We start from the raw sequence: 8,856 nt of genomic DNA, 5'->3' as shown, positions 1-8,856 counted from the left end.
ACCCTGTGTTTGGTTTCATAGAAAACAAGGGACTGAGGGAGACATAAAATTGAGGAGAATCACCAAGGGTTCGTTTGGTTTTTAAGAATACTAAAGAATGACCTCGTATTAAGTACGGGGTAACAAATGTGTGTATAGTTTAGTTTGAAACTTTGAATGTACTATTTAGTTATTAAAATTTAAATTAAAAAAAAATAATATGGGTCTTGTAGTTTGGTAGTTGATAATTTATTCTGACCTATTTTATTTGAAACTCATTATTAATTTATGTTTTTTTTAATTTGATTTAAGATATTAAATGAGATCTTATCAGTAAATAATAACCCACTTTATTTGGTATTTACTACTTATCTAATAAATCTATTTTGAGTTATTTATTTTTAAAAGTTAAATTAGGTTGCTTCCTAAAAGTTAAATCAAGTTTGTAATTAATAAAATTTTCTTTTTGAAAAAAAATCATTTAAAAACAAACACGGGTTTATGGTAATCTTTTAATGGGTCCCACCATTTGTATTTAATAAATTATAGACAAACATGTGTCAAGTTAATAAATAATTGTCTATTGAGAATGTTTAGGAGTGAAACTATCCACCTTTTGAATTAACAGTATGCCACGTGTCTGAATAGTGGTAGTGGGTTGTGGGCTTTAATAGCAACTTCTCAGAAAATGCCACAGTCTAGATTTCTAGAAAAATGAAAAAGCCACATGTTTGAATGGTGGGGGGCTATAGCCTGATAATGGGTTGTGGGTTTTAATAGGAATTTCAGAAAATGAGAAGGCCACATGTCTGAATGGTGGACTGGTGGGGTTGTAGCTTGAAGATATTCCTTTAATATATATATATATAGTACACCAAAATATCAATGTGAAACCTCACCTTCAAAGACCTTTTACTTCAATAACTGATGTATAAAATACATTGATTTTTTCGATGTAAAACTCGACCAAAAGTGATCTTGATGTAAAAGCAACAATTTTTTCTCCTCTGGCACCATCAAGTTTACTTCACCATCGAGTTTCATTTGCCATCACCATCCACCACCGTTGTTTCCATCTTCTTCTTCTTCTTCTTCTTCTTCTTCTTCTTCTTCTCCTCCTCTCGCTATCCATTCTCCTTGTGACAGGTTTGAATGTAGAACACAAGACAAGCTCAAGCATCTCATCATCCCCATCTCGCAATGAACAAGAAGAAGGTACACACTGAGCTAGATCTAGATGTTGTCCTTCAGATCTGAGGGAATGATGTCAACTTGTTTCAGATTCCCAAAATATATTTGTTTTTCTGTTGTGGTTTTCTTAGATCTGTGATTTTTTTTTTGTGTTTTGGTTCTTAGATCTACGATTTGGTTTGTATTTATTAGATCTATGATTTGTTTTTTTTTTTTTTTTGGGGGGGGGGTTCTTAGATCTACAATTGATATTGTATTTCTTAGATCTAGATTTTTTTTTATTCAATTGAATTTGTATTCCTTTGAATATAGGGTCATTTTTTTATCTGGATTTGTATTCCTTTAATCTTGTCACTTTTTGCATTTGTATTTCTTAGATTTGGGTAACTGTGTTAGCCCTTGCTACCCTTTTTGTATTTCTTAGATTTGAAATCTTGACTTTTTGTAATTGGTAGAAAGAAACCATGAGTTATTTTGTCCATCTAAGGGTAATCTAGCAGAAAATCTGTCAAGGAATGAGTAAAAGAATCATCATATCATGCTTTTTTTTTAGGAAAATTATCTTTTAATATGTGTTGAATTAGTTAGTCTAAAGAAAATATATATGTAAAACTAAGACAGAAAAATCTCAATGTAATATTTACAAACACAAACAGAATGATGAAATAGAGAAATCTCAAAAGTTTTTTTATCAGAATTTAGCTCAAAATTATTGAACTTAACAATTTTGGATATAAAATGATCTTGGTCCAACATGTATGCTACTTTGGAGTGCTAGACAGGGTATATACTCAGTTTCACCCTTAAAACATACTCTTTCTTCTTCCTCATTCAGATGGGCTCTGGACTAATGTTTGTCATTGCTTGTAGTGTACATTATTTTAAAATGTGGGTGAAGTCTTATGATATGCTAATGTGCAATATGTGAGCCTTTAGGCATGAGGCTTAAGCCTCAAGAGATTTCATTATTTATGGAAAAATGAACTAAATCAAGAACATGTATAAAACTGTAATAAAGGACCACATTTGTTATAAGAAAGCATATATGGAATATTCATCATATAAACAATGGCTAAAAACTAGTAAAAGATTTTAGGAAGCTCTTAATCTAAATCGAAACCTTAAATGGGTGTTGGAAGCATAGATGTTTATACAAATAAAAAATACATTTGAAGATCACAGAAATAGTCTCTAACTTATTCTTTGATAACTAATAAAGGTTATGTTACATTAAAAGAACAAAAAATCAACCCAACTTTAGCTTCATCATAGAGGAGCTCCCAATCTTCTTAATAGCTTATTCACCAAAGACATGACATAAGTCATTCAATTCAACCATTGAAGCTTTTATCATAAATCATATGGTCCCTTAGTACATTGATAACCAATAACCTCAGAACTGAAAAACTTACAAGACTAAATGAAGGATTATGATTCCTGATATAATAAAGATGGGCATTCTGTTGCAATGGAAGGGGCTCAAGGAATGTCATTACTTGGGTTTCTAGACAGGCTTCCTAACCCTGGAACCTCTAATGGTTTTGGTAGAAATTCATGAGATCTCCTCTCGCTTTGTAGTTTTAGATGGATTCCCAAAGAGATAAACCAAGTAGTTGACTCTTTAGTCTCTAGAAAAATCTGCATTATAGTGCTAATATAATGCCAAGAAACTAATGGGCTGGGCTTTGCTTTTTATTTTTATTATCAAGGCTTTGTACATCTTCTCATGTACATCATTCCCTCTTTTTGAATAAAATCCGTTACCTTTTTTCTCATAAAAAAAACCATTCTTTGATAATTAATAAAGGTTATGTTACATTAGAAATAAAAAAGATCAATCAAGCTTTAGCAATAAACTCCCTCTCTAGCATATCAATTTGTAAGAGTATTAGCTAGGACTGTAGTAAGATCTGATTCAGAAAAATATATCAAACCTTACCAAGTAAAAAGAATTGGACTCAATATGCCAATCCATGCCAATCTTGATACCAGTCAGCCCTTGCTACCCTTCCTTTTGCTAGTTCATTAATAAGGAATTAGATAAATTTTCTCCTCATCTGAATTAGATGTGCTTATTTGGGTAGTTACATATCTAGCTTCTTGAATTGAGTGTAGCAACTACCGGGACCATTGAATTCATAGCCCGAGTTAGGTAAGCCAAATTCACTGAACTCATAGCAACCCATTTCAACGTGTGAGTAAGTACCTAGTTTACATTTTCACGTGCTTATTTGTTATTTTGTGACCTGCAGACATAAGGGTACCATCATACATTGAACGACGTAGGTGGGTTATTAGGGCCTTTTCTGCAATTCTTAGTGTTCTCATTACCCTCATAATGGTTGGGTACTACACACTCTATGAGCATCCAGGAACAAGGGAAATGAAGAGCATAGGAAAAGGGAAATTTTTGAAGATTATTTTTAGCATTGACAAGACATGCCTCTCACATATTAGGATGAGAAGGCAATGTTTTGATTCTCTGTGTGATCTACTTAGATTACATGGTAACTTCACACCAAGCCCCTATATGAATGTGGAGGAGCAAGCTGCAATGTTTCTTTACACTATTAGGCACAATGTGCGGAGTAGTACAATCCATGCTAGGTTTGGTCGATCATAAGAGACCGTACCCGATATTTTCACAAAGTCATTTGCAATGTGATTAAATTGTATCCCCTATTGGTTATACAACCCACTAGAGATCACATACCATCAGAAATCAAACATGACCCATGATTCATGCCATACTTCAAGGTGTGCTCTACTATGTGTTTATATCAATTGATCATGTCAACTCAATCCATCAATTAATTTGACATAAATGCAATGGACATATAGGATTGCATAGGTGCTATCGACGAAACTCACATCTCATGCAAAGTGCCTATTGAAGAACAGGCTAGATTCCGTGGTAAGAAAGGGAAAACCACCCAAAATGTGATGGTTGTAGTTACATTTGACTTGAAATTTACATATGTATTAGCTGGTTGGGAGGAGTTAGCTACTAATGCAATGGTTCTATATGATTCTTTACGGAAGGAATATAGTCTTAGTGTACTTGATAGTAATCTGTGATCTTTTTTTCTACACCATACCAATACATCAAATGGTTTGTGTGTGAACTAATTCATACTTTCTTCGATATGAATGTAGGCAAATACTATCTCGTAGATGCAGGATATACAAATATGTCAAGCTTCTTGGCTCCTTATCAGAACACACGATGCCACCTTAATGAGATTCAAAGTTGTGTGCTTGAATCCCTAAGAGAAATCTTCAACCATAGACATTCCTCATTGAGAAATGTGGTTGAGAGTGCTTTTCGATGTACTGAAAAGTGATGGGCCATCCTAAACTCCACCCAACACTTAGATTTCAGGACACAAGTCAAGATTGTCATTGCATGTTGTGTCCTTTATAACCACATAATGGGAGTTGATCCAAATGATGCATTAACCCAACAAGCCATTCGAGAGGCAGATGCACAAAATTCCATTGTTGGGAGTAGTGATGGCTTGGATGATTTATCAATTTGGAATAACCTAATACGACAACTACAGAGAAATGAACTTGTAAGGTGGTCCTCATTCAAAGATAGGCTTGGAGTATAAGTGTTTCAAGACTAGCAAAGAATAAGGTAGTAACTTCGATTAGATGAACAACGATGCATGTGTTATTAGTATTGTTATGGACATTGTTGTGATGTTAGTATTGTCTACTTCATGTATGCTTAATTAATGTTGAACCCTTTGGATTTCACCATTTCCAAGTTATTGTATTGCTTATTGATACTTCTACTTTCACCACCATTAAACATGATCTCGCTTTGATTTTTAATGGTAATGTGTTGGTTGGTGTTGTTCTTGTCAAATCTGCTATGTTGAATAAGTTTATTATTTACCTTTTGTTATCCAAATTTATGTCCACTTTATATCTTATTATATATCTATGTATTTAAATCCATTCATGGTGTGGGCATTGTTAATAAGAATGGTGTTCGGAAAAGAGACACAAAGCTCATCTATTGGTCACAGGGGAGATCAACAAAGGGTGAAGCCATTGTTTGTGTCACGTCCACTAACTTCGAGGGCAGGTCATAGTAAACAAATGATGCCATGGATAAGGCCTTGATAGAGTTACTAGCAAAGCAGGTTTCCCTAAACAATAAAATTGACAAGGGCTTCAAGACATCAACATATACCTATGTCTGTAGAAAAATGTCTCACCAGTTCCTAGTGGATCTCAAAATCCACAACATAAAGACTAGGATGTGCACACTAAATCCAATTTATATGGAGGCAAAGAAACTACATGAGACATCTGGGTTTAGCTGGAATGAAGCTAGAAATCAAATTCAAGTAGACGCACAAGTGTGGGAGGTGTACATTCAGTTAAACCAATGAAACTTCACTAACATGGAATGCAACATGATTGGTATCACAATAAAAACACTGGTTGTTGAATGCAGGCAAACCTACTTGCACACACCGTAAAAGGAAGAGTCATGGAGATGTACAAGTTGATGCAGGTGGTGCTAGGTAATGACCAAGCTACGAGAGAATATGCTTCGACAGGTAGTGAGATACAAGATGATGCGAACACGGGTGATGATGATAAGGGTGGTGGCATTGTTGATGATGATGCATTAACACCTGTGGGAGACACCGTTGTCATCAATGACAACGGGACTCAATCATAGAACACCATACGTTGACATGTAGCTTCCTCATCGAGTAACCGTAAGAGAACCCAAGGTAGCTAGAAGAAACCGCATATGCATTTTATTGAGGTAATTGATTGTTTGAATCATACCATTAAGGACATGACTGCTACCCTGATCATTCAAATAGAGCAGGATATGGTTAACAACTTGTACCAAAAAGTTATATATGGACCTCGCTTCCAAAGGCTTTGATGTTCGTGTATTGAATAGGGTTTTTGGGTACTTGGTGGAGAATGAAAAAGAAGCAAGGATGTTCATTGCTAGGGATAAAGTCTTGTAAGCATAGATGATTTATACAATTCTAACAAAGCTTCTTGGGTTTGGTAGAATGCATTAGATAAATAATTGGAATGGACCTACTAACTACATGGTAACCTGCATGTTGGATTGGTGATGGTAAACTTGTTGCTGACATTACCAATTGGTAACCTGCTATTTAAGTTTGTAGTTTTGAACTTTATCATCATGGTATATATGCTTGTTATGGTAGTTTAAATGAGATAAACATGTTGACAGAAGTTTTTCATGTATTGTAAGATGCAAAAATATTATGTGGTTTTCAAGGGTCGCAAACCTGGGGTATATGATTCATGGCCAAAGTGTCAAAAGCAAGTAACACAATTTAAGGGTAATTCATACTTCTTTTATACAAGTCATGAGGAAGCCGAACAAGTGTATTTCACATTTTGTTCTGTAGACTCCACATGTGGTGAACTAGAGTTATAGGTTAAACCAACACTCAAAAACCTTAGGCCTTATGTGGTAGGTGGCCTTATTGGATTCATCATGGGCATAATTTTCAGGGAGAAATGTGGGTTCAGGGGTAATAACTAAACCAATAATGGCTTGCTATTATTGTTTTTGTTTTTTTTTTTTTGGATAGGTATGGTGTAGGTTTAGGATAAATGTATTTATATGGACAGGTTTAGGTACATATTTTGACAACTTGAGAATTGATCATGTTTTTTTTTTTTTTTTTGAGTTTGATTCTATTTCACCATGAGTGCGTAAAATGACCACTGGAGTTATACATAAGTAGATATTTTTCCCCATGAGTGCCTAAAATGATCATTGGAGTTATGCATTCTATTTTGCTGAAGTGATGCATTGAGGCCATTAATTTTTAGTTTCCTTTTTCTGGTATAATCACAGTTTTGAAAACGAATGAAACTTATCTGGAGAAGTCACCATGTTCAAGGATTCAAGCTATCCTTCATTTGATCAACCATCCACCAGTATATCTACCTCAGTGTAAGTCATAAATATCAGAAAAATACAAGCATCATTGTTCAACCGTAAGGAACTATTCATTCATTATTTGGAGCTTAGTTATGTCAAAAGTCATTTTCTCGCTTTCATGTTTTACCCATTTCCAATTTGTAAGTCAGGCAGATTTTGCATAAATACTGGTATCTCTTCCATTTTTTTTTCATGTATTGCTATCCAGGGAAGTGAACTAGATGATAAGAGTGGATTTAGATATGGCCTGAAGTGAGTACCAATAAGATTACAAGTGTAACTACTTTTTGTGGTTTTAACAGGAGAGACATGGTTTTTAAGATTTATTTTTTCTTGTTTTTGGTGCTTTATATTTTTATTTTTCAAACTTCCACCATCATCGTCCTTCCTATCATCACTAAACATTCTATTTGGGTCATAAACCATATTCATAGTTTACTGATTAAATCGTTTGATTTCTTTCTATACCTCCACCCCTTGTCCATTGACATCTTTAACTTTGCAGAGCACGTCATTAGTAATGTTAATCAGCATAACCACCATCCACTACCGGTAAGAAAACTAACTTGATGAAATGATAGAAATATTTGTTTTGACATATTGCAGGGTTGAGGTTGTCCATGGTGTTGGAAATGCATGTTATTGTATATGTAAGGTGATGGTGAGTAGAGGAAATGGGCCTTAGATCCTTGGACATCCTATTTGAAAGGCTAGACACTTTGTTTTGAGATTCAATTGAGTACATGAATGCAAGTTATTGTATCTACTAATGCAATTCAAAGTCTTTGGAACCAACATATTATCTATGGACGGGGCTACTCTTCATTTGTTCTTGTTTTAGAGCACCTTTGCCGTGTACAGGGTTATTGTTTCTAATAACAATTGTCCTTATATTGTTTTTTTTTTTTTTTTTTTACAAATAAGCGATTCCAATATCGTTACTGATAAAGAGAAGACAAGCACATAGGTATCTGCAAAAACAAGAGTTCAATATAGATAGTTATCTATGGAGGGTGATTTTTGGGCCAGAAAATGAGCATTTTAGTATAAAAGCTCAATTATATGGAGGAAAGTGGGTGATGCGATGATGAGACGTGAAGTGAAAAGGGTTACTTGTGTTTGGCGGTTTGCTTAATTGCTTTTGGAACAACCAGCCAGTGGTAGACAAGCATGGCATCTTGGGGCTTTAGGCAACACCAACTAACAGAGTTGGCTTAAATCTTGGAGAGTGCAAAGGTAGAGCAGGCAATTAAAAATATGTTCTGGGAAAAGAGCTCAACAAGACAACCACTATAGATTTCAGAATAGGTGGTTAATTGGCTTTGGCTAGTGTTATTCTTCTTTTGGGCAGTGTTGTTAAAAATCTCCCTATAATATTCTATTATAATAAAGCTTGATTGAGTACAAGAAATGTGTTTCTTATCTTACATGTGTTAATGGGCCTGGTGTAGGGGCGAGTGATTGTTGGGCCTAGGTCCATATTGTTTACATGTGTGTTTTATCACAACGGCCGTTATCAATTATGGATGTAGTTTGACACTCATGTTAATGCTAAACACAACTAGAAAATACCCTCGTAATTTACACTGATCTTCCAAACAAACATCAATGTAAAACTAAAACATGATCGGTTCATCTTTTGTGCTGACTGACCTGGTTTGCCATTTTTCAAATACACCGGTGTACTTTTGCATTTACACCGCATCCAAATGAAGCCTAAA

General features: G+C 34.7%; 1 long non-coding RNA gene across 1 annotated transcript; it reads left to right on the top strand.

Annotated features, from left to right (window-relative positions):
• The first annotated feature begins 704 nt into the window (after positions 1 to 704).
• On the top strand, positions 705 to 8,375 carry LOC148802735 (uncharacterized). Its single transcript, XR_016082035.1, has 3 exons — positions 705 to 1,194; positions 7,049 to 7,147; positions 7,742 to 8,375. It is a non-coding gene; the product is annotated as an uncharacterized LOC148802735 (long non-coding RNA).
• The last annotated feature ends 481 nt before the right edge of the window (positions 8,376 to 8,856 follow it).

The sequence above is a fragment of the Nelumbo nucifera genome, chromosome 2 (genome assembly GCF_055504915.1).
Source record: "Nelumbo nucifera cultivar China Antique chromosome 2, China Antique-T2T, whole genome shotgun sequence".
NCBI lineage: Eukaryota > Viridiplantae > Streptophyta > Magnoliopsida > Proteales > Nelumbonaceae > Nelumbo > Nelumbo nucifera.
Note: the sequence above shows the minus strand (reverse complement) of the source record. Positions and strands in the feature narration are given on the sequence as shown.